The following is a 24,527-nucleotide window of genomic DNA, read 5'->3' as shown; positions in this document are numbered from 1 at the left end:
ACTGGACCAGAATATCTCCGGGACCGCCTTCTGCCGCACGAATCCCAGCGACCAGTTAGGTCCCACAGAGTTGGCCTTCTCCGGGTCCCGTCAACTAAACAATGTCGTTTGGCGGGACCCAGGGGAAGAGCCTTCTCTGTGGCGGCCCCGACCCTTTGGAACCAACTCCCCCCAGATATCAGAGTTGCCCCCACCCTCCTAGCCTTTCGTAAGCTCCTTAAAACCCACCTCTGTCGTCAGGCATGGGGGAATTGACATGTTCCCTCCCCCTAGGCTTATAAAATTTATGCATGGTACGCTAGTGTGTATGATTGGTTTTAATTTGTGGTGTTTTTTAAATTAATTTAAATATTGGATTTGTCTTACATTGTATTGCTATTGCTGTGAGCCGCCCCGAGTCTGCGGAGAGGGGCGGCATACAAATCTGATTAAACTTAAACTTAAAGAAGAAGATGCAGTGGTAACTTACATATGAGATGGGCCCTAGTAATGCAGGTAATCCTTGACATGAACACAAATGAACCCAACATTTCTGTTGATAAGTGATAATTTGTTAGATGAGTTTTGCCCCTTTTTATGACATTTCTTGCCACAGTTGTTTACTGAATCACTGCTGAGGATAAATTAGTAACCTGAAAGTGGCTTCTTCCTTGATTGTGCTCGTCAGCAGGTCACAAAAGGGGATCACATGACCCTGGGACATTGCAACTGTTTATAAGTATGAACCAATTGCCAAGCATTTGAATTTTGATCACACGTTTGTGGGGATGCTGCAAAAGTTGTAACTTTAAAAAATGGTCATGTCACTTTTTTCAGTGCCATTGTAACTTTGAATGGTCACTAAATGAACTGTTGTAAGTCAAGAGGTACCTGTAATGAATCAGATAATTGATATCAGTCCATGATACAGCATTCATGTTCTCCAAAAACAATAACTAAATCTAAAATTTAGATGGGTTAAGGGTATGTCTGTTGATTTCTGTTAAAAACCTTGCAACATTAACTTTTTGCTACTGATATTCTATGTACAATTTTATTATTTTTCATTGCCCACTTACTCAAAATTAAAAACCATTCCATGACCAAAGGAGAAATTCACCATTGCCGTATTCAACATCCTTACTGTATAAAATACTCAAAGTCTGACAAGTTAGAAAGCAGTCAGATCAAACTACATAGCTAAAAGGCAAATCATATGAGAAACGCTAAAATTCAGGATTTTAAAAAATGGTTTATCAGAAGGATTCATTTTGGAGATGTTTCTATCTTAGTTATAGAATATATTATTTCCCTTCCCCAGCATACTACATTCCTGGCACCTTCAATTAAAACAGACATAAAGGGTGTGTAGTTAACAAGCCTGCCCTTATTCATAGGTTTGCCTCTCTTCCAGAATGAGAAAAACACAATAAAAGTAGCTGTCCTATTTGTGAATTTTTAAAAATAGCTTCCAGTGGCATTCTAATACTTTATTGTTTATGTGTATGTATTTTAGGGAGAGATATTGTTGGGGAGGGGCTAACCTTTCCTTTCATGAAGCTGCGATTCTCAGTGAAAAATACTGATGGGTCATATTGCACCATGCAAGTAGAAGGATGTTTATTTACAGTATTTATTTATTACAACTGATACACAGCTTAAACTAAACAGAACTGTCAACTGCTTATCAAATAGTACAAACAATAGAATAAAAACAGCAACATAGAGATTATAGCATAAATGAGACAATACTAATAACAACAATAACAAATATTCCTAATCATTATTGCACCAAGGAATGATAACGTCAGTGACTGTCAATCAGCTATTGGTTGATCATGACCTTTAAAGCCCTACATGGCATTGGACCAGATTACCTCCGGAACCACCTGCTACCGCACGAATCCCAGCGACCGATAAGGTCCCACAGAGTTGGCCTTCTCCGGGTCCCGTCGACTAAACAATGTTGTTTGGCAGACCCCAGGGGAAGAGCCTTCTCTGTGGCGGCCCCAGCCCTCTGGAACCAATTCCCCCAGGAGATTAGAACTGCCCCCACCCGCCCTGTCTTTCGTAAATTACTCAAGACTCACTTATGCTGCCAGGCATGGGGGAGTTAAAATATTCCTTCCCCCTAGGCCATTACAAGTTATGCATGGTATGTTTGTGTGTATGTTTGGTTTTATAATAAGGGTTTTTAGTTGTTTTATTAATTGGATTGTTACATGTTGTTTTTTACCATTGTTGTTAGCCGCCCTGAGTGTACGGAGAGGGGCGGCATACAAATCCAATTAATAATAATAATAATAATAATAATAATAATAATAATAATAATAATAATAATAATAATAAAAATATTGCAAGGTGGAAACCCCATTTTTCTAATCCCAAATAATTTCAGAAATAGCCAGGTCTTAATAACTTTTCCAAATGCCAACAAAGTTGGGATGGAGTTTGCAAGGCCCATTGAGGTGATCCACTTAATTTCCATCTTTTCCTACTTACGTCTATCTCCCAATTTCCCTATATAATTTCTTCATTATTTCAATTTCTTCATCTCCTAGGCAAAAACAAATTACCCACTCTGAATATAGAACAAGTAGCAATCAGTGTAAAAATTTTGCCTCAGGCCTAGGAGAATTTTGCTTGTTTTAACAGACAATATTCAAGCAGATGAAGTAGTAGTCTGATAAGGCAGCCTGTGTTCTAATGTTCAAGCTATCAATGAATTATGGAAAACAATGAGATTCATATTTGGCTAATTATACAAAATTACACAATGGTACTTATGTCTGGCTAATTATTCCAAATAAATGATAGTCATTTATCAGTGCCTAAAGAAGTTGAATCCATCTTTTTCTGTAGTGATTTCCAGGAAAAAACACAACAAATATCTGCTATCAGTGGATAATTTTTTAAAAAAAACCTATAATATACATGCTCCATCCTTTTATTCTATATTCTTGATGTTTATTTGTTATATTTTGTTTTTGTCATATTTAATATAATTTTGGAAGGCGCTTTGCAAGTGATATTACTGAAGTTAGTAATATTAGCCCAAAATTTGAGCTATGGGCAATATTTATTAATTTATTTATTTATTGGACTTATATGCCACCCTTTTCCAAAGTCTCAGGAAGGCTCACAACATATAAGGAAATACAAAACAGTTCAAAAGCCCAATTTAAAAATAATCTAAAAGCCCAAGTTTTAAAACTATGCAACCACACTCATTCACAAGACAGTCATACCCGAGCCTGCCTACATAGGGGAGTTTTTAACAAATATAAGCAATAAATATTTTTATAAGTAACAGACATAAGCAATAGTATATAAGAAATGGGCATTCCTTATGTCCAGTTGAATTAAATTACAGCTCTGGCTTTCCTGTTTATTTCCTCTACACTCTAAATACTTTCCAATGAATTTCCTATCCTAATAACTAAAATTTATTTATTTATTATTTATTTATTAATTACATTTGTATGCCGCCTCTCTCTGCAGACTCGGGGCGGCTAACAGCAGTAAAAAAGACAAATACAGTGTTCTCTCGATTTCTGCGGGGATGCGTTCCGAGACCACCCGCGAAAATCGAATTTCCGCGAAGTAGAGATGCGGAAGTAAATACACCATTTTTGGCTATGGACAGTATCACAAACCATCCTTTAACACTTTAAACCCCTAAATTACCATTTCCCATTCCCTTAACAACCATTTACTCACCATTATTACTGGTATTCATCATTGAATAAGACACTTAGTAATCCTGATATTTATAAACATAATTATTTATTAACAATAATTATTTATTTTGTTATTTATTTGCAAAAATTATTAGTTTGGCGATGATGTATGACGTCATCGGGCGGGGAAAACCGTGGTATAGAAAAAAACCCGCGAAGTATTTTTTAATTAATATTTTTTGAAAAACCGTGGTATAGGCTATTTGCGAAGTTCGAACCCGCGAAAATCGAGGGAACACTGTATAACAAATCTAATATAAAAAGTAATTTTAAAAACCCCAATTTAAGAGACCAATCATACAAACAGACATACCATGCATAAATTTTATAAGCCTAGGGGGAAGGGAATATCTCAATTCCCCCATGCCTGATGACAGAGGTGGGTTTTAAGGAGCTTACGAAAGGCAAGGAGGGTGGGGGCAACCCTGATATCTGGGGGGAGTTGGTTCCAGAGAGTCGGGGCTGCCACAGAGAAGGTTCTTCCCCTGGGTACTGCCAAACGACATTGTTTAGTCGACGGGACCTGGAGAAGGCCAACTCTGTGGGACCTAACCGGTCGCTAGGATTTGTGCGGCAGATATTAGGACAAAAGGAAAATTAGAGGCATATTTCTCTGGAGTTTGGCTATATTAGCTGTACCTTCTGTAACAGAGGTAAGTGTTCTTAAGAATTGACAGAAGTTCTGGAATTGCAGACTCAGAGATGACTTAAGTTTATATTACTAATGTTAAGGGAAATTCATTTATTTGAGGTTGCTTTAATACAAAAGCAAGTAGAAAGATATTCAGGGCAGTTTTGACATTATTATTTTCAAAAGATTTCTTTTGCTTTAATAGAAGAGATGGGAATTGATTGCATGCAATATGAAATTGCTGGATGAGGCAATCTGATGGAAAGAGTACCATATCATCGATATGTGATGATGCCCAAGTATATATCTCCAGCCCAAGGTGGACAAGCGGTGCTCTTGCAGGTATTCTGACTGTGAATACCTTGGAGGGAGAAGGTCTGCATAGGGAGGAAATGATTGCAGCTTAACCCTAGTGAGCTGGAGTGTCTTTGGATTTTTGTCCCTCCAGGATCTGTTGAGATCGTGCAGAATGCAGCTGCGAGAGCAATCATGGGCTTTTCCAAATATGCCCATGTTACACCAACACTCCGCAGTCTGCATTGGTTGCCGATCAGTTTCCGGTCACAAAGGGTTGGTTATGACCTATAAAGCCCTTCATGGCATCGGACCAGAATATCTCTAGGACCGTCTTCTGCCGCACGCATCCCAGCGACCAGTTAGGTCCCACAGAGTTGGCCTTCTCCAGGTCCCGTCAACTAAACAATGTCGCTTGGCGGGACCCAGCGGAAGAGCCTTCTCTGTGGCGGCCCCGACCCTCTGGAACCAACTCCCCCCAGATATCAGAGTTGCCCCCACCCTCCTTGCCTTTCGTAAGCTCCTAAAACCCACCTCTGTTGTCAGGCATGGGGGAATTGAGATACCCTTTCCCCCCAGGCCTTTACAATTTTATGCATGGTATGTCTGTATGTCTGTTTGGTTTTTATTATAATGGGTTTTTAATTGTTTTTAGTATTGGATTATTATTATATGCTGTTTTATTATTGCTGTTAGCTGCCCTGAGTCTCCGGAGAGGGGCGGCATACAAATCCAATAAATAAATAAATAAATAAATGATACCTTTGACTCTAGATCAGTGGTTCTCAATCTTTCTAATGCCGCGACCCCTTAGTACAGTTCCTCTTGTTATGGTGATCCCCAACCATATGTCTAGTGCCAGTTCTCCCAACAGAGCTTTAAAGTGATTGGCAGAAAGGTCAGAGGGACACCCCCAATGTAAACGCCTGATTGGTCGGATTGTAAAAATATGTTCCAAGGCGCCAGAATAGAAGCTTTAGTCCCTAACACCGTGGAAAATTTGTCTTTTCTCAGGGTCTTAGGCGACCCCTGTAAAATGGTCATTTGACCACCAAAGGGGTCCCGTTGAGAACCACTGCTCTAGATGGAGCTGTGTTTTCTCTGACTGAGCTACTGCTCAATTTGGGGATCCTCGTGGATTCACAGCTCCTAGTCAGGGAGCAGGTGGAAGCCATGCCTAAGAGGTGGACTACAATGTTGCAATTTTTACTATACAAATTTATAATTTTATCAATGACTATTAGCCGCCCCGCCCCTTTTTACTATATTATTAATTTCCAAAACAGAACACTACAGCAAAAGAATAATCATGGAAGCCATCGAGATAGAAAAACATCTCCAAAATATGAACAAGCTGGATGATACCTCCCGCTTACCAGACATCTGGAAACCAGCCCTCAAACGTATCCCAGCCATAGAAACCAGACTCAGAACACACATTGCAAAACAATCAAGTAGCCTGCAAGCTCCAACTACTCAGGATATCACGCCTAATCTACAACCATTAACAAATCAGCATACCTCAGTTAAATCAACGACCCCAGGTGTTACCCCACTGACTCACCAGGAAGTTTCTACACAGCAGGCAATTGCTGAGCCATCAAACCACACCCAGACACCAGTATTTATAGAAGGAAGGCAGCTCAGGTCTCACAGTGTTCATCCTAGAACAAGGACAGAAACACCAGCCTGAAGATGACGAGTGGGACCTCGTCGAAACGTCGCCAGAAATTTCCAAATCCTACATGGGAAGAAACCGGAATATACCAAGACCGTCATACCTGTACCCGTGAACACACACACACACACACACACACACACACACACACACACAACCATATATATATATATATATGATATATTCATTATCAACATCTCTCTATTTAATCTGCTGGCAAGAAGGGAGAAAGGCTCTTTGTTTTGCAATACTTTATTGACACAATTGTACCAAACTTGAAATCTGGTGAAATTCATATTCATATTGTGTTATATTTATAACACAAAAATATACAGGGATCAGAGTAACAAGGGAAACAAATGTTGGGTAATAAATAGGAACTCTTTTTTTCAAGTAAACAAAAAGGTAAAAGTAAATTGAAATGAAATACGTCAAGAGTGATTTTCTAGATGTACCCTTACATTCCACTTAATTGCAGTGGGACTTATTAATGTCTGGGTTCAAGACTGCAACTTAGCTTTTATTCCTAGAGCAGACTTTGGTTCTTCAGGTCAAGGAAGGGTGAGGTAGGGCAACAAAGCTTGCCTTGCTAGTGCTCATGCATAAATAAAGGCCTTAGGTTTCTAGGCTGTCAATCCAGATCTAAATTATTCCTATTTTTGTCTCTTTTTCACACACACGAAGCATTAAAAAAGGAATGCCAATTCTAAAAATGGGGTGGGGGGGTGGGATAACTCTAAAATTAATGGAAAAAAATCTGTCAAAGTAATAAAATAAATATCTATTTCCACAGAAGTAGTCATGAGATCTATTTTAATATCTATTTACTTGTCTAGAAAAGTATATTGAACCTAAGATAAACAAGGATAATGATAGCAGCATAGCAATAGCAATTCTACAAATTGCATAATTCTTCCTATTTTCTTTTGCAGAATATTCCTTTTACAATATTCTGATTAGACATCTTATTTATTTATTTATTTATTTATTTTTATTGGATTTGTATGCCGCCCCTCTCCGGAAACTCGGGGCGGCTAACAGCAATAATAAAACAATGTACAATAATAATCCAATAAATACTAAAAATGATTAAAAACCCATTAATATAAAAGACCAAACATACATACAGACATACCATACATGAAATTGTAAAGGCCCAGGGGGAAAGAGCATCTCAATTCCCCCATGCCTGGTGGCAGAGGTGGGTTTTAAGTAGCTTACGAAAGGCAAGGAGGGTGGGGGCAATTCTAATCTCTGGGGGGAGTTGGTTCCAGAGGGCCGGGGCCGCCACAGAGAAGGCTCTTCCCCTGGGTCCCGCCAAGTGGCATTGTTTAGTTGTCGGGACCCGGAGAAGACCCACTCTGTGGGACCTAACCGGTCGCTGGGATTCGTGCAGCAGAAGGCGATCCCTGAGATAATCTGGTCCGGTGCCATGAAGGGCTTTATAGGCTTTATTATAATTTATGTATAATTTGAACTATTTTTTTATTCCAATGAAAATGATGGAGCTTCAACCAAATATTTCTTTTAAAAATTGTTAGGAATACTAGAAAGAGAATATTACACAAAATATTTAAGAATTGATTTTGCATGAATTGCTGCTTTGAGATGGACATGAAAAAAAAAAATTTAAATAAATATGCCCTCCAAAAATACATTCGGTTATTTTAAAATACATATTGGATCATCCTATATAAACATAAATAAGCCAAATGCAAAATTCATATTGATAGATTTAATAATAAGTACCATACAGCATCTATATGACATTGCCAATCCTGTAGTATCTAGTGGTAATTCTCAATTTTCACAAGAATGGATAACTTCTGGCATTGCAATTGTTGCTGAACTACAAATCTAGTCACCTATTGGCTACAACTGTGGCTTGTTGAAGTTCAGCAGCACTTGAGGTCTACTCATTTCTACTGCAATGAAATGTCATTCATCTTTAGTCACAGATGCCTATTACTGACCACAGTGATGTTAAAAATGATGAAACATGCATTGTGACACACAATGTAACCTTCATTATTTCATGCTCCCATATCACATGTATATTTAAGAGTAGAGTTTGCGTTCCAAAATTATTTTCCATGTTTCATTCCTTGACCTCCTTTGCTTCCCATTGCTGATGTTTATGCTTCTCACAACGCCCGTAAAGAAGGAATGCTTACATTTAAATTAATAAACTAATCCCTATTAGACTATTTCTAATTTTATCAGAACTGCTAGTGAATATAAAGGTGTGTATTTTTAATTATTAAGAACCATTTCTTTTTATAATCTATTTTTAAAAATTAATGACACTTGACTGACAAAACTTTTCTATGCTCAGTTTAATGGTAAACAGGCAGTATTTGTAAAATATATTATTTCTAAATATATTTTCTAAATATAACTATGATAGTAGTTAGCATCTGATATGTTTTGTTCAGGAAGACAAGTCCCTTTTAATGAATTTAATAGCATTAACTGTTATTATTAATCAAATGTTTATACGTTCCAGATTACAGAACTATCATAGCATAAAAACTATCACACCTAAGTGCATAAGTGCACCAGCATGTCTACCATCTCTGTTCTACTGTCCCAATTTACATGTATTCATTTCTTGGCTATGTTTTGCTTATTTATATCCATTTATTTGTGCCATTTTTTTCACATGTCCTGTTTCCTTGCACTTGTTGACAAACAAAGAAATAAATATATCCATTTGAGACTTTAATGGCAAATACAGTAAATGTACATGTCCCATTATTTGGAACAATTATTGTTCATTGAGCAGTAATGTACTATTATTAAATATTATTTTATTTATTTAAACTAGCTAACTATTCTACTTTACATTAACTAGATAAAATGTGTTGAAACATATTAGGTGGTGATTTTACAGAAACCAACACTGTTGAAGCAAAAGACAAAGTAAAGGCTTTTTAAAAGTCTATGATGATAGGAAATGATTACATTTCATGTGTAAAATTATTTGTAGTTTCAAATCATTATAAATCGTATCAATAACTGGATATTATTTTAAGACGTGAAACATATTCAAATATCCAGCATTATCTCATTTTTTAAAATCTGTTTTAAAATGTTTATGTTTGTCCGAAATCTTAAGAAACAACTGTTCATATAGCAATGCATATATTTATAAACCAGTGCATGTTTAATTCAATATACATTTATATAGAATGCTATATAAAAATAGGAAAAGGACAGCAAAAATAGACTTTTGAATAAAGGCTTGTAACCTAGATTCTATTCAACATTTAGCTGGCATTGTCTACACACAGCTCTTATGTACAAAGAGTAAGCTGCAAAACACACACACACACTTCTGAGAATTTCAAATCATATTGTACAGAAGTCACATCAAATTAATACTGAGGACCATTCAGAGCTTTTATTCTGAAAAGCTTTTTGAAAAAGGGATTAAGCTATAAAAAAATCACATGATATTAAAGCACCTTTTAATGGGTTTGTGGTGGGGGAGGAACAATGAAAGTGCTATTTTTAGATAAACAATTATTCTGTGTGGAAGCACAAAAAATTGCTAAGGAGATACAACAACAGTTTTTTGGCGATATGCCACACATCTTAACACTAATTAGCAGGAGTCTTTTTTGTTGTTAAAAGTTATATGTAAAACAAGGTCTTAGCTATGATTCCCCCTTCTTCCTCAATTTTTAAAAAAAGAATTTCAGTTAGAAATATTCAGAGACTCTTAGGAAAGACAAATAACTAAGATAACAGAAATATTTATTTCAACGCAACAATGTTACAACTGGAAGTATCAAATAGGCATTCTGATTTTTTAATATTACCCCATTCTGCTTTCAACAAAATTGGCTAATTAAATACATAGTCTCTATCAATCTGGCCCTTGTCTCTTTCTTTCCTTCCTTTCTTCCATTTTTCTCGTGTTATTTTTTAAAAAAATTGGATTTAATGTGCAAAAAAAAAAATTAATGCCAAGAAACAGCATGAGCAATGAGTACAATGAAGCTGGAGAGTTGTCATCTCATCAAAAATAATGAATTCTCAAGAGATTTCTAACTTCATGCCTCCCCAGTCATTTGTCCAATAACAATAGGCTACTAGGAAAGAAATGAGTTGGCAGAGAGCACACACTTCTTCATCAGCTCTGACTCACACCTGTAGCCTTCAAACAACTATCTACCAGCTGAAACCTACAAGACAACAAACCCCCAAAGACAACTGGAAGTGTGGTTCCTAGCCTGCTGGGCTTCCAATTCAGTCAAAAGATGCACCACATGGCGGATGACAGCTTTGCGTCTATTCCAGTGTTTCCCAACCTTGGCAGCTTGAAGATATTTGGACTTCAACCGCACTTGGGGAAAAGGAATCCTCAATCTGAGTATTGTATTGGCAGTTCTGTATTAGCAAAAATGTCAGAAGAGAAGGATTTAGGGGCAGTGATTGCTGACAGTCTCAAAATGGGTGAACAGTGCAGTCAGGCGGTAGGGAAAGCAAGTAGGATGCTTGGCTGCATAGCTAGAGGTATAACAAGCAGGAAGAGGGAGATTATTATCCCGCTGTATAGAGTGCTGGTGAGACCGCATTTGGAATACTGTGTTCAGTTCTGGAGACCTCACCTACAAAAAGATATTGACAAAATTGAACGGGTCTAAAGACGGACTACAAGAATGGTGGAAGGTCTTAAGCATAAAACGTATCAGGATGAACTCAATCTGTATAGTCTGGAGGACAGAAGGAAAAGGGGGGACATGATCGAAACATTTAAATATGTTAAAGGGTTAAATAAGGTCCAGGAGGGAAGTGTTTTTAATAGGAAAGTGAACATAAGAACAAGGGGACACAATCTGAGGTTAGTTGGGGGAAAGATCAAAAGCAACATGAGAAAATATTATTTTATTGAAAGAGTAGTAGATCCTTGGAACAAACTTCCAGCAGACGTGGTTGGTAAATCCACAGTAACTGAATTTAAACATGCCTGGGATAAACATATATCCATTGTAAGATAAAATACAGAAAATAGTATAAGGGCAGACTAGATGGATCATGAAGTCTTTTTCTGCCGTCAGTCTTCTATGTTTCTATGTTTCTAACTGGGTCCAGATATCTTCAAGTTGCCAAGGTTGGGAAACACTGGTCTATTCTGCCTTGCTGCCTGCCCCCCCCCCCCTAATCAGCCTGCCCAACCCTTGATGGTCATACACTCAGAAAACAGTCTTATGGCTAATGATGCAAACATGAAGTGCAAAGTCTCCTTAATTTGACCCTTGTTAAACTCCTAATTGGATTGGGGCAAGCTCCGAGAGGAAAGCAACCCAGCTTTATTTAAGAATGCTTTTGCCAACCGAAGAACAATTTACAAAAGGCTTCATCCTTTGGCTTCAGGACACTATAGAGTAAGCAATGAACTGCAGCTGTCACTTAAGTTAAAAATCTAATCAGCTGCTTTTTCTTTAAAAAAAAAGCAACATAACTTTTTGAATAGCTCATTCATTGTGGAAAGTCTTTGGAGTGTGTTTGACCCAGATTTAATAAGCTATTATTAAAGCAGAAGAGCAGCTGAACAGCAGCTTCATGGAATGATACTAGTTGTGTTCAGTGTCTTAATTATTTTAAAATGATTACAACCACTGCTTCAATTCAAGAGGCATAATGCTTAGAGCTCTTTCCTCAGCAATGTCTTCACACAAACTGTCTGAGCAGGCAGCATTCATTCGTCCTTCGTGAACCCCAAAGGTCAGCTGCATGGCTGAAAACATCTCAGCAGTCTGATTGTCTTTCTCCTGGAAGTGGAGAGGGAGGGGAGAGAAAAACTTGAGGGTTCTTCTCCTGTGAAAAGTAGCCTTTCCCCCCTTATTATTTGCAAGGAAATATACAGCTTAAGTGCAGAGACAAGGGGGGGGGGGGGGCATGATATGCAGACAGGTGTAAAACATGAAGTAATTATAGAAGCTCAAATTAGTTCCTACGCCGGAGGCAAAAAAAAAAGAGAACAGTGCCTTGACAAAAGGGAATAGCAAATAAGGATAGCAAACAAAAATGGCTTGAATGTGTAAATTAGCAAGAAAAATGAGACAGAAAAGCAGCTTTACTCTACTATTATTCCCCCACATGAGAACAGAGCAGCTGAACATGATCAAGAGGGTTTTGGAGAGAGGAGGCAGCCATCAGCCCTGAAATGGAGCCAAAGAATGGCAGCAGTGCACTTGCTAGTCACTCTCTCATTATGTGGCGAAGTGCTCTGGAGAAGTGCCTCTTAGACTTGACCTATCATATTACTCCTTCTGTAAACATATAATCCCTGCTTGTTAGGTGGTGTCAACACTTGCATTCATTCCTTTTGGTAGTCCTTTTGTGCCCAGGCACATTCAGAAGGGCTGCCAAAACCAAAAGAATTGACACCATAATAAAACAATCTGAATTTCAACCAGGTAAATACTAGATTTTCTGTTTAAAAAAGAAGCGAGGGGGGCAAGGTAGCACAATACATCCAGTTTCTATAATGTGAGACTACAACAGTCCTATTTTTTTTTAAAGTATAGGACTATTAGAACAGTGTTTCCCAACCTTGGCCACTTGAAGATATTTGGACTTCAACTCCCAGAATTCCCCAGCCAGCATTTGCTGGCTGGGGAATTCTGGGTGTTGAAGTCCAGATACCTTCAAGTGGCCAAGATTGGGAAACACTGTATTAGAAGACATACTATACCGCCAGGCATGGGGGATTTGAGACATCTTTCCCCCAGGCTCCTTATAATTTATGTTTGGTATGTATCAGTGTTCCCTCTAATTTTTTTTGGGGGGGGGGCGGAAAAGTATAGTGTCTGATCGGCAGTCCCTTCAGGACTGGGCGGCAATCAATCAATCAATCAATAAACAAACAAACAAACAAACAAACAAACAAATAAAAAACCCACCCTGTTTTGCCTCAGAGAATTTCAAAATAAAATATTGTACTGTGTGTCTATAACAGTGAGCTCATAATAGGGCAACTCTATCAATATCAAAATGCCACTTAAATAGTTGAGCTAGTTTCAAACTAGATTTTGATTTTCTTTCTCTCTTCCTTACTTCCATTCTTTTTCTTTCTCTTTTCCTTCCTCTCTTTTTTCTATCTGTTTCTCTCTCTTCCTCTCTTCCTCTCTCTCTCCTTCCCTCTCACTCTTGGCTTCTGGGCAGGTTTGGAAAACTCTGAGTTGATGATGACTTTTAAGTGAGCGATTGCTCACTGCTCAGCTTAGAGGGAACTATGGTATGTATGTGTTGTCTGGTTTTAATATGATAGGGTTTTAGTTATTTTTTTTAATATTAGATTTGTGCCACTATAATATTGTTTTTTACCATTGTTGTGAGCCGCCCCGAGTCTTCGGAGAGGGGCGGCATACGAATCTAATAAATTGAATTGAATTGAATTGAATACTGATAGCTAGTTAATGTGGTTTAAAAAAACAACAACCTTAAATGGAAGGACGTGGAGACTGCAGAGAACGGTGGAGTATGCATGTAATCCAATGTGCTTGGCACAGGATGTGGGAATAATAAAACAAACAAAATCTAAGGTTAGGAACAAGGAGGTAAGTGTTAAACACAATGTCTTCTAGATGGCATTTGCTTTAAGAGTCACATTAATGTTAAATGTTAGACAGTTTAAATGTGCTATACATTTTTCAGGTTCATATCATACAGAGTGATCAAAAAACCCCACTTGCTTTGATGAGTAACATGTTTGCTTGCCTTAGCAGCACACAGGAGAATGCTTAGAATTTAGTAAGCAATTATTAATTATCCTAGATAATAATTAATAATTGAGGTATTGATTTCATAGAGTTATAGAGATTGTTTGTGTGTAAACAAGTGCTCAATATTTAGATCTCTAGAACTCTTTAACATAGAGACATAGAAGTCTGACGGCAGAAAAAGACCTCATGGTCCATCTAGTCTGCCCTTATACTATTTTCTGTATTTTATCTTAGGATGGATAGATGTTTATCCCAGGCATGTTTAAATTCAGTTACTGTGGATTTATCTACCACGTCTGCTGGAAGTTTGTTCCAAGGATCTACTACTCTTTCAGTAAAATAATATTTTCTCATTTTGCTTTTGATCTTTCCCCCAACTAACTTCAGATTGTGTCCCCTTGTTCTTGTGTTCACTTTCCTATTAAAAACACTTCCCTCCTGGACCTTATTTAACCCTTTAACATATTTAAATGTTTCGATCATGTCCCCACTTTTCCTTCTGTCCTCCAGACTATAAAGATTGAGTTCATTAAGTCTTTCCTGACACATTTTATGCTTAAGACCTTCCACCATTCTTGTAGCCCGTCTTTGGACCCGTTCAATTTTGTCAATATCTTTTAAAATGTCACTTCTGAATTGTGTAGAGAACCTGCTCCAGCAGCTGACCAACTCAAGGAGGGTGGTGGTGAAATGAATAGAAGAGAGGCAAATACTAATCTCTCCTACTTTAGAATGTGCTAAATTCTGAACAGACTGTCTGAATTAAGTTCAAAAGCAAAATCACTAAACGGGCTTTAGAGTTGAAAGGAAAACTTGAAAGATAATCACAGAATCAAAAATTTTGATCACAAATGCAAAAATAAAAGGAGCAGGCTATGCTAAGAGGTTATATATTTGAATTATATTTCTTGCATATTGTCCATTTCTTATTTTAAAATCTACAAGGAAGATTTAAACCCCCCCATTAACAAAATGTTCTTTATATTATAAATATTCATATTAAATTGTTAAAAACCCAACCTCAGAGTTGCTTACAAGAAATAAATAATAAATCGTAAGATTCATAATATAAAAAGACAAGGCGTGTAAGCAACATGGAATAAAGAGGGAAAAGAGAAACAAGATTTAGGGATTTTAATTCTTAATTTTTCAGAAATAAACCTGTTCAACATGAATATATTCCTCTCTTCTTAACTCATTACCTACCTCCTACCCAAGATCTACCTATGTTCAGAATATAAGATGAACCAGAATATAAGACGTACCTTAGTTTTGGGGGAGGAAAATAGAGAAATAATCTGTTTACCAGGTATTCATCTGGCTAGCGTCCTTAGTTTGTCAGCTTCAGCACATTATTTTATCCCCTGGCTAAGGGCTTAAAAAAAAAAGTATTCTGAAACAGTGAAAGAGCTTGCAAGCCAATAAGAGCTGGGAACATCGTTAGCACCTAGAAAGAAACAGTCTGAGGAAGTAGAGCAATGGAAAAAACCCTGCAAAGACTTAGGGCTTGGAAAACATTCTTCTTCGCAGAAAGTAACAATAAAAGAACTTGCAAGCTGGAAAGAGCAGGGAACATCATTAGCACCTGGTTAGGGCTGGAAAGAAACTTACTCAGAGCAAGTTAGAGTAATAACAAAACCCTGCAAAGACTTAGGGCTTGGAAAACATTCTTCACAGAGAGGAACAATGAAAGAGTCTGCAAGATAAGAGCTGGGAAGATCGTTAGCAGCTAGTTAGGGCTGGAAAAAAAAGCTACATTCAGAGTATAAGATGCACCCTAATTATCAGCCTCCTTTAGGGAGGACAAAGGTACCTCTTATAAACTTAAAAATATGGTATTTACATGGTAAATCATAATGTAACCTACAGCCCTTTGTATGTTAGTTTGGAGGAAATCCAGGGATGGATTCTAACTTATCTCACTGCTGGTTTTGACTTTTTAACATTATACATACCAAGACTCTTACAATTTCTTACTGGGCCACAAACTTTGCAGGAGGAAAATGTAATTATTACATTCAATCATTATTTTTTTTATACATTATCTTTAATTGTACTGCATATCTGTTGATTTAAAAATTAATATCTATTTATTCTTTTGCAGATCTACCGTAATTAAATAATAGAAGCTGAGCTTTCACACATTCTTATTCTTTTGTTTAACTTCTGAAAGAAGTATTTATCCATTTTGGTAAATATTTAAGGCACATACCTAGATGATTATATGCATAATTAACTGTAAAAGTTTTGAAAGGAAGTTGATTTCTAATGCATAAGGAAATAGAAACAGTATAAGATATCTCTAAACGTGTTTGAATATTGTACATTGTATAAAAAGTGTATAGCAATTTTGGGAAAATCTAACAAAAATGAATAGATTACTCAATAACAAACTGTGTTCCAGACCTCATTAGTTGTAATTACACTTCAAATATGCTCAGGACAATACACACATGTCAGCTGCAAGTGACACACAATAGAGCTGGCAACCTATAAACCCCTTCAAGCACAGAAAGGAGTCTATAAAACAACTGACTTTGTGCATTTGGATTCATGTGATAACACTTCCTCCCACATAGCCACCAGGTCACCCAGATGGGACAAATCCAAACATGAAAAAGCTTCTTTTGTTTCAGCACTGATATCTATTCAAGCAACAAACTGCAGAATACTGTGCACCAAATGGCTCTTTTCCATTTTCACAGCACTGCATAAAATATGTTATGCTACCCTTGATGCTTGTAAAACTTTTAAAACAAAATGTAATTGCTGAAGTTCATGTATTACACATTAATATTATCAAAAGTAATGATATTGGAGATGGTTTAAAGCAGTTAAAAGTACATACAAATAATGCCATTTCAAATAATTAAGTTTCATTTACTTAAAACTACATACAAAACTGTATATACTTGTTAATAAAAAGCATTCATTAAGATAGAATCGTAGAGTTGAAAAGGATCTTGAAGATCTTTTTGTCCAACACCCTGCCTGTTCTGCCGGGCTCTCTGATAGGAGCCTCCCGAAAATTCAAGGATACAAATTTCAGACACACACACACACGTTTCAAAACAATGTTCTTTATCACAAAAGTCAAAATAAACTAAGCACTCTTTTTGTATTGCAAAGAGCACTCTTCCCAAAACAACCAGGTAGTCTGTACAATTTCCCTTAAGCAGTCATTAAGTACTTAGCCAGCAGCTGTGGAGAAACTTCACACCCTTTCTTCTTCCAACAAAGGGAGACACACATGCTGCTCTGCTTTGGTTTCAAAGGCATGAAAAAGCAACAAAGTCCAGCACACAAAATTCCTGACGAAACAGCAACAGATATTCTTCCACAATGGCCAAACCCACATGCTGCTATTTATAGCAGCAGCCCTAATTACTGTAGCCCCACCCAAACACAGGTGGCCTCCCTTATTTCCTGTAATATGTCCTTACTTGGTCTCTTCTATGCATAATTCTGCGCTTGCGTGGGTCCAAAATGTCATCATCTGAACCTATGGAAGATAAGGAAGATTGACTGCCTTGGCTGTGTGCCAAGCCGTCCTCTGCCGAGTCACTCCCACCTTCTTCTTCGTCCGAGGAAACTAAACTCTGATCTGATTCTGTTGGCAATAACACAGGCCTGTGACATGTTGAACTTCCCCCTGCATTCACCTCCCCATTCCCTGGGGCAGGAGCTGGGCCAGAGCCAACCACAACACTGCCTAATGCAGTAATCCTTATACTATCTTAGACAAATGGCTATCTAAACTTTTCTTGCAATCTTTAATAATGGAGCACCCATGACTTTATGAGCAGGCTACTTCATTCTTAATAGCCCTCATAGACAGTCAATTCCTCCTTTTTTTCAAGTTTGGTTATCTTTCTGTTAAGTTTCTGTCCATTGATTCTTTTCTTGCTTTCAAGTGTTTGGGAGATTAAATCTACATCATCTTTTCTATGACAGCATTTTTTGTATTGGAAAACCATTATTGTGTCTCCTCTTAATCTCCTTTTTTAGTCTAAACATACCAAGTTGTTTTAACTGTGCTTCATAAGATTTACAATCTTTGTGGCACTTGTCTACACTCAAGTTCTGCAGTAGCCTTCTGAATTGTGATAACCAAAACTGGACATAGTATTGGAGGTGTGCGGCATATAATGTTCTATCATTTGATACTTCTGCTGGAGACCAAAACCACATTTTTGGCAGCTGCAGTACATTGCTGACATGCTTAATCTATCGTCCACCAAGGCATCCATTCCTTTTCATAAGTACTACTACTGCGGCAGGTATTGCCTTTCTTATAACTGCATTTATTTTTTCTGCCTACAGGGATTTCTCAACATTGAATACCACTGACCATGTTAAATAAGCTCACATTAGAGAAACATCTTTCAGCTGTGGCGAGGGGGGAGTTTGCCCAGGCTCGCCTGGTGCACCAGTTGCAGCCCTATTTGGACCGGGAGTCACTGCTCACAGTCACTCATGCCCTCATCACCTCGAGGCTCGACTACTGTAATGCTCTCTACATGGGGCTACCTTTGAAAAGTGTTCGGAAACTTCAGATCGTGCAGAATGCAGCTGCGAGAGCAATCATGGGCTTTCCCAAATATGGCCATGTCACACCAACACTCCGCAGTCTGCATTGGTTGCCGATCAGTTTCCGGTCACAATTCAAAGTGTTGGTCATCACCTATAAAGCCCTTCATGGCACCGGACCAGGGTATCTACGAGACCGCCTTCTGCTGCACGAATCCCAGCGACCAGTTAGGTCCCACAGTGGGCCTTCTCAGGGTCCCGTCAACAAAACAATGCCGCTTGGCGGGGCCCAGGGGAAAAGTCTTCTCTGTGGCGGCCCCGGCCCTCTGGAATCATCTCCCCCCAGAGATTAGAATTGCCCCCACCCTCCTTGCCTTTCGTAAGCTCCTTAAAACCCACCTCTGCTGTCAGGCATGGGGGAATTGAGACATTCTTTCCCCCTAGGCCTCTACAATTTATGCATGGTATGTTTGATTGTATGGATGTTTAGTTTTATAATAAGGGTTTTTTAGTTGTTTTTAGTATTGGATTTACATAATGTTTTTTATTACTGTTGTTAGCCGCCCCGAGTCTACGGAGAGGGGCGGCATACAAATCCAATAAATAAATAAATAAATAAATGAGTGAGTGAGTGAGTGAGTGAGTGAGTGAGTGAGTGAGTGAGTAAGTAAGTAAGTAAGTAAGTAAGATCCAATGTTTAAGTCTGTTAGGATTCGTTTCAATCTTCTGGAGTATTAACAAATGCCCGAGCTAGTAGATGTGTCATTACAAGTACAGTGATCCCCCGGTTATTGCGTCCCCGACCATTGCGAACAGGGTAATTTGCGATTTTTCAACCTGGAAGTCAAAACACCATCTGCGCATGTGTGCCCTTTTTTTCTATGGGCACGCATGCGTAGATGGTGCCCGGCAGATCAGCTGCTGGGCGGCTTCCCTGGGTCTTCCCCCTCTTGCTGGCGGGAGGGTGAGCAGCGGGCATCAGCAAGGAGTTTCCCCACCGCCCACGCAAACTCCTCGCTGCCGCCCGCCCTTCGCCCGCCCACGCCGTTCATTCTCGCCGCTTTCGAGCTGAGTCCTGAAGCGAATTCGCTCCAGGACTCAGCTCGAAAGCGGCGACAGCCAGCGCGGAGAAGCCGTTCGCTGGCGCTGGCTGTCGGCGCTTTTGAGCTGAGTCCCGGAGCGAATTCGCTCCGGGACTCAGCTCAAAAGCGGCGACAGCCAGCGCGGAGAAGCCGTTCGCTGGCGCTGGCTGTCGGCGCTTTTGAGCTGAGTCCCGGAGCGAATTCGCTCCGGGACTCAGCTCGAAAGCGGCGACAGCCAGCGCGGAGAAGCCGCCTGCCTGCCCGCTAGCGAGGAGCCGAAGATTGGGGGCGGCGCGGCTGTTTTAAAATGTCGCCGCCGGCATGGGGGGCTTGCCAGCACCCCCCGGACCCCCAACCCGGGTTTGGGGGGCTGCTAGGAAGCCCCCCATGCCGGCGGCGACATTTTAAAACAGCCGCGCCGCCCCCAATCTTCGGCTCCTCGCTAGCGCTGCGGGAGTAAAAACACCATCTGCACATGCGCAGATGGTGTTTTTACTTCCGCAGCGCTACTTCGCGAAATCCCGCTCGTTGCGGGGGGTCCTGGAACGGAACCCTCGCAACGAGCGGGGGATCACTGTATTAGGCAATTAACCTCCTTTGAGAAAGTATTATTGTGAATATGTGAAATCTTGTACAAAACAAGAGCAAAACAAAGAGCCGGGGTGGCGCAGCAGGTAGAGTGCTGTACTGCAGGCCAATGAAGCTGACTATAGATCTGAAGGTTAGCGATTCAAATCTCATCACCGGCTCAAGGTTGACTCAGCCTTCCATCCTTCCGAGGTGGGTAAAATGAGGAAGCGGATTGTGGGGGCAATAGCCTGGCTCTATTAAGAAGTGCTATTGCTAACATGTTGTAAGCCGCCCTGAGTCTAAGGAGAAGGGCGGCATAAAAATAATAAAATAAAATAAAATAAAATAAATTTAAAAAAAATTGAATGAATGAATGAATGAATGAATTAATTAATTAATTAATAAAACACTTATTTCCAATCCTTAATGGAACTGTGTTTTTTCCAGGTTCATGAAGTTACCTTGGAATCTGTTGTCTCAGTATATGCAGGCAGAGCCCTTTTACTTCATACCACAAGATGAAGAGATAGGCAAGAGCCAGGAGCACTTTATAAAAAAGCTATGTAAGCATGGACAGAATTATTTCGGTCAAACTATGGACTAACAGCTTTTGGGTGTCATGTTCCATTTTTAAATGACCATATGTACTTTTTCCTGGACCGACTAGAAATGTCTATTTTCATCTACAACATCTACACCACAAACTGCATAGTTTCTGTTTCCATTACATAACCTTGCTAAGTGGTTGAATGAATCTTTAAACTATTCTGTTTGAAATGATACTCAACTCAGAATTTCTTGACTCTGCTTTATTGCAAAATATTATATTACTATTAATTTTTATGATAAATTTCAGATGTCCTTTTATTTGTCTAATTATCAAGTATACTGCATTTGTAGCCAAATTGTTTTTTTTCTGTTTGGATCTTAAGTATGATTTATTGTATTCCATACAGACATTACTATAATTCATAAAGTATTTACAACATACACTAAGAACTAGGTTTTGTTTAATGCAAGTTACATATTGGCAATGTACTTGATAGCAGTTCATCACTTGATCTGAAGGTTGGAATAACTGTGTGTGAGGATTATTAGTATAATATAGTTGTATTGTACTATTTGCAAATGAATAAAATGAGCTAGTCTTTGTGTTGGACTTTAATACTTCATTTTTGGAATTTGATCAGAATAATCCTTTGGTTTTTATGCAATAAATTAGCATCCATCGTCATCAGGTGGTGAAACAATAGTAAAATATAAGCCTACTAAAATGTCACCCAAGGGATATGAGGAAGACATGATTAGGCCATTTATACATGGGAATACATTTTTCCTTAGGCAATCACAAACAATCTACTATCAATTTTTATTTTTTAATTTATATAGCTAGCCATCTCATATGCGAGTGGCTCTGGCTGGTGCATAATAAAGTTAAAACAATGCATATAGAAAACTATTAACAATTATTTAACCAAAAAAATTGAAATTATAAGAACAAAGATAAAAATAATAGACAAAGGGGTATTAAGATAACTGAAATATCTCACTAGTTCATCCATCCCCCGGGGTCCCTAAGCCTGCTGCCATAACTAGATCTTGAGGGACCTTCACGAGCTTAGAAGAAATGAAGCTATCCTTACCTCGGGGGGTGGAAGATTGTACAATATGGGTGCCATACCAGAAAAGGCTCAATAATATGTAACATTTCAAAGGGTGTGCAGAGAACATGACAGCTGTAATAGTCAACATGACATGTGGAAGAGACAAGAGAGGAAATTTAATCTTCTCAACCTGCTTCCATATCAGCATGCAGATATGCTACCCTCAAGACCAAGTCTCTTCATTTTTTGAGCTTGAAGGCAATCAAGTCTTACACATTGGTAAAAAGAATCAGAATACTAAATATAAACTTGGAATTGAACTTATTGATAACCCTCAATCTGTCAAAGACCTACTCATATCAAATGACCTAAGTCCTAGAGCCCATTGCAACAACATTGCCAAAAAGGCTTTAAGAGTTGTTAACCTAATCCTTTGCAGCTTCTTCTCTGGTAATTTTGAACTGCTAACAAGAGCTTACAAAACATTTGTCAGACCAATCCTATAATACAGCTCACCTGTATGGAACCCACATTGCATATCTGACATCAACACAATTGAGAGAGTCCAGAAACATTTCAGAAGAGTCCTTCACTCCTATTCTCACAACAAAATACCTTACTCCACCAGACTTTAAATTCTTGGTTTAGACAACTTACAACTCCATCGTCTCCATTCTGACTTAATTATAGTTCATAAAATCATATACCAAAATGTCCTACCTGTTAACGACTACTTCACCTTCAACCGCAACAACACACGAGCACGAAATCGATTTAAACTAAATGTCAACCGCTCCAAACTTGACTGCAAAAAATACGACTTCAGCAACAGAGTAATCAACGCCTGGAATGCACTACCTGATTCTGTGGTTTTTACTCCTAATCCCAAAACCTTTAACCTTAGACTATCTACAATTGACCTCTCCCCCTTTCTAAGAGGTCTGTAAAGGGCGTGCATAAGCGCACCACTGTGCCTACCGTCTCTGTCCTATTGTCTTCTTTTGTTACATTTTATCATTACTTATCTAATGTTTTATTTGTACAAATTACCACTCTATAATTGTTTGACAAAATAAAGAAAGAAAGAAAGAAAGAAAGAAAATAAAGATAGAAAGCAAACATCATTCAATTATAGATTTATGTTTTCCCAACTTTAGATGAATCCAAGTTTTGGATTAATTGTAGTTTGAACAGTATTTGAGTTTTAATTAAAGTTTTTCAGATCTTCCATTCTTAAGCATAAAGCATAAGTGTATTGTTGCTTCTGCTTCCATAGTAAAAACAAATATGGAGAATTCTTGTATATTTGAAAAGTAGGTCTCCCACTAAAATCTTGCTGATCTATAGAAGATTAAAGTTGTGTGAAGGTGCACAAGGTCAGAGACCACACAGCACCTCATACTTTTTCCTGGAAACCCAAATAGTTGAGATTGTTTTTATCCATTAAGAATTATTTAGCGTACAATCTAGGAGCATCCTTCCCAAATTAGAGTTGCTCTGGCTGTGATATCTCTAAAACACAGGTAAGTATCCATTCTGATAAGCAAAACTACTTCTTGATAGAACAATTTTATGGGCTTATAAGTGGACTGCTAAGAAGAACTGTGCAAATTCTCTTTTAGCTGTGAGATCACTGAGGTGGTGAGTGGCTTTCTGCAAGGAGCTTCTGATCAAACGGACTTCCCCAATATTAATTAAGTACTGAAATAGCTCATTATGCTAAAGTATATTAGCACAACATAGACCACTTCGGACTTTTTCACCCCTTTTTGAAAAAGCCTGGCCTCTACAACTCTCAGCCTACATTAAATAGTAAAAATAATAATTTATATATCAAGGCTTAAGGTTTGGTTGAAATGAATAAATGAAATATCAATTACTGTATTTTTTTGGAGTACAAAAAACTGTATTTTTTGGAGTACCCCCCTCCCCAAAAAACCCACAGAATCTGAAAATTTGGGTGCATCCTCTGAGTGTAGCTTTTTTGAAACTTTTTTCAGCCCTAATGAGGCACTAGCAAGAGAAGCTATCTTCTGCATTCTATTTATTTATTTTATTTATTAATTACTAATTAGATTTGTATGCTGCTCCTCTCCGTAGACTCGGGGCGGCTAACAACAGCAAAAAGACAATATGAACAAATTGAATATTAAAAGTAATGTAAAAAAACCCCAATTTAAGAAACCAATCATACATACAGACATACCATGTATAAATTTTATAAGCCTAGGGGGAAGGGAATATCTCAATACCCCCATGCCTGACGACAGAGGTGGGTTTTAAGGAGCTTACGAAAGGCAAGGAGGTTGGGGGGCAACTCTGATATCTGGGGGAGTTGGTTCCAGAGGGTCGGGGCCACCACAGAGAAGGCTCTTCCCCTGAGTCCCGCCAAACGACAGTGTTTAGTCGACAGGACCTGGAGAAGGCCAACTCTGTGGAACCTAACTGGTCACTGGGATTCGTGCGGCAGGAGACGGTCTCGGAGATATTCTGGTCCGATGCCATGAAGGGCTTTATAGGTCATAGCCAACACTTTGAATTGTGACCGGAAACCGATCGGCAACCAATTTTGCCTACTTTTTTCATTGCTGCTCCCTCTGATGATCAGTTGTGCTTTAAAAGATGTGTTTTACTCCCAACTGTGCTCAAAACCAGCAAACTAATAAGGACAGAAGCAACCTAG

General features: G+C 38.6%; 1 protein-coding gene across 6 annotated transcripts in view; it reads right to left on the bottom strand.

Annotated features, from left to right (window-relative positions):
- The window catches only part of NBEA (neurobeachin), a 428,967-nt gene that overhangs the window by 142,492 nt on the left and 261,948 nt on the right, over positions 1–24,527 (bottom strand). Inside the window, exon 1 of one of the 6 annotated variants that reach the window (XM_070749902.1) lies at positions 15,324–15,522. The exons of the other annotated variants lie outside the window; for them this stretch is intronic. The gene's annotated coding sequence lies outside the window, so the exon portion shown is untranslated. Of the gene's footprint in view, positions 1–15,323; positions 15,523–24,527 lie in introns of those variants that run through there. 6 annotated transcript variants of the gene reach the window in all.

The sequence above is a fragment of the Erythrolamprus reginae genome, chromosome 4 (genome assembly GCF_031021105.1).
Source record: "Erythrolamprus reginae isolate rEryReg1 chromosome 4, rEryReg1.hap1, whole genome shotgun sequence".
Taxonomy (NCBI): domain Eukaryota; kingdom Metazoa; phylum Chordata; class Lepidosauria; order Squamata; family Dipsadidae; genus Erythrolamprus; species Erythrolamprus reginae.
Note: the sequence above shows the minus strand (reverse complement) of the source record. Positions and strands in the feature narration are given on the sequence as shown.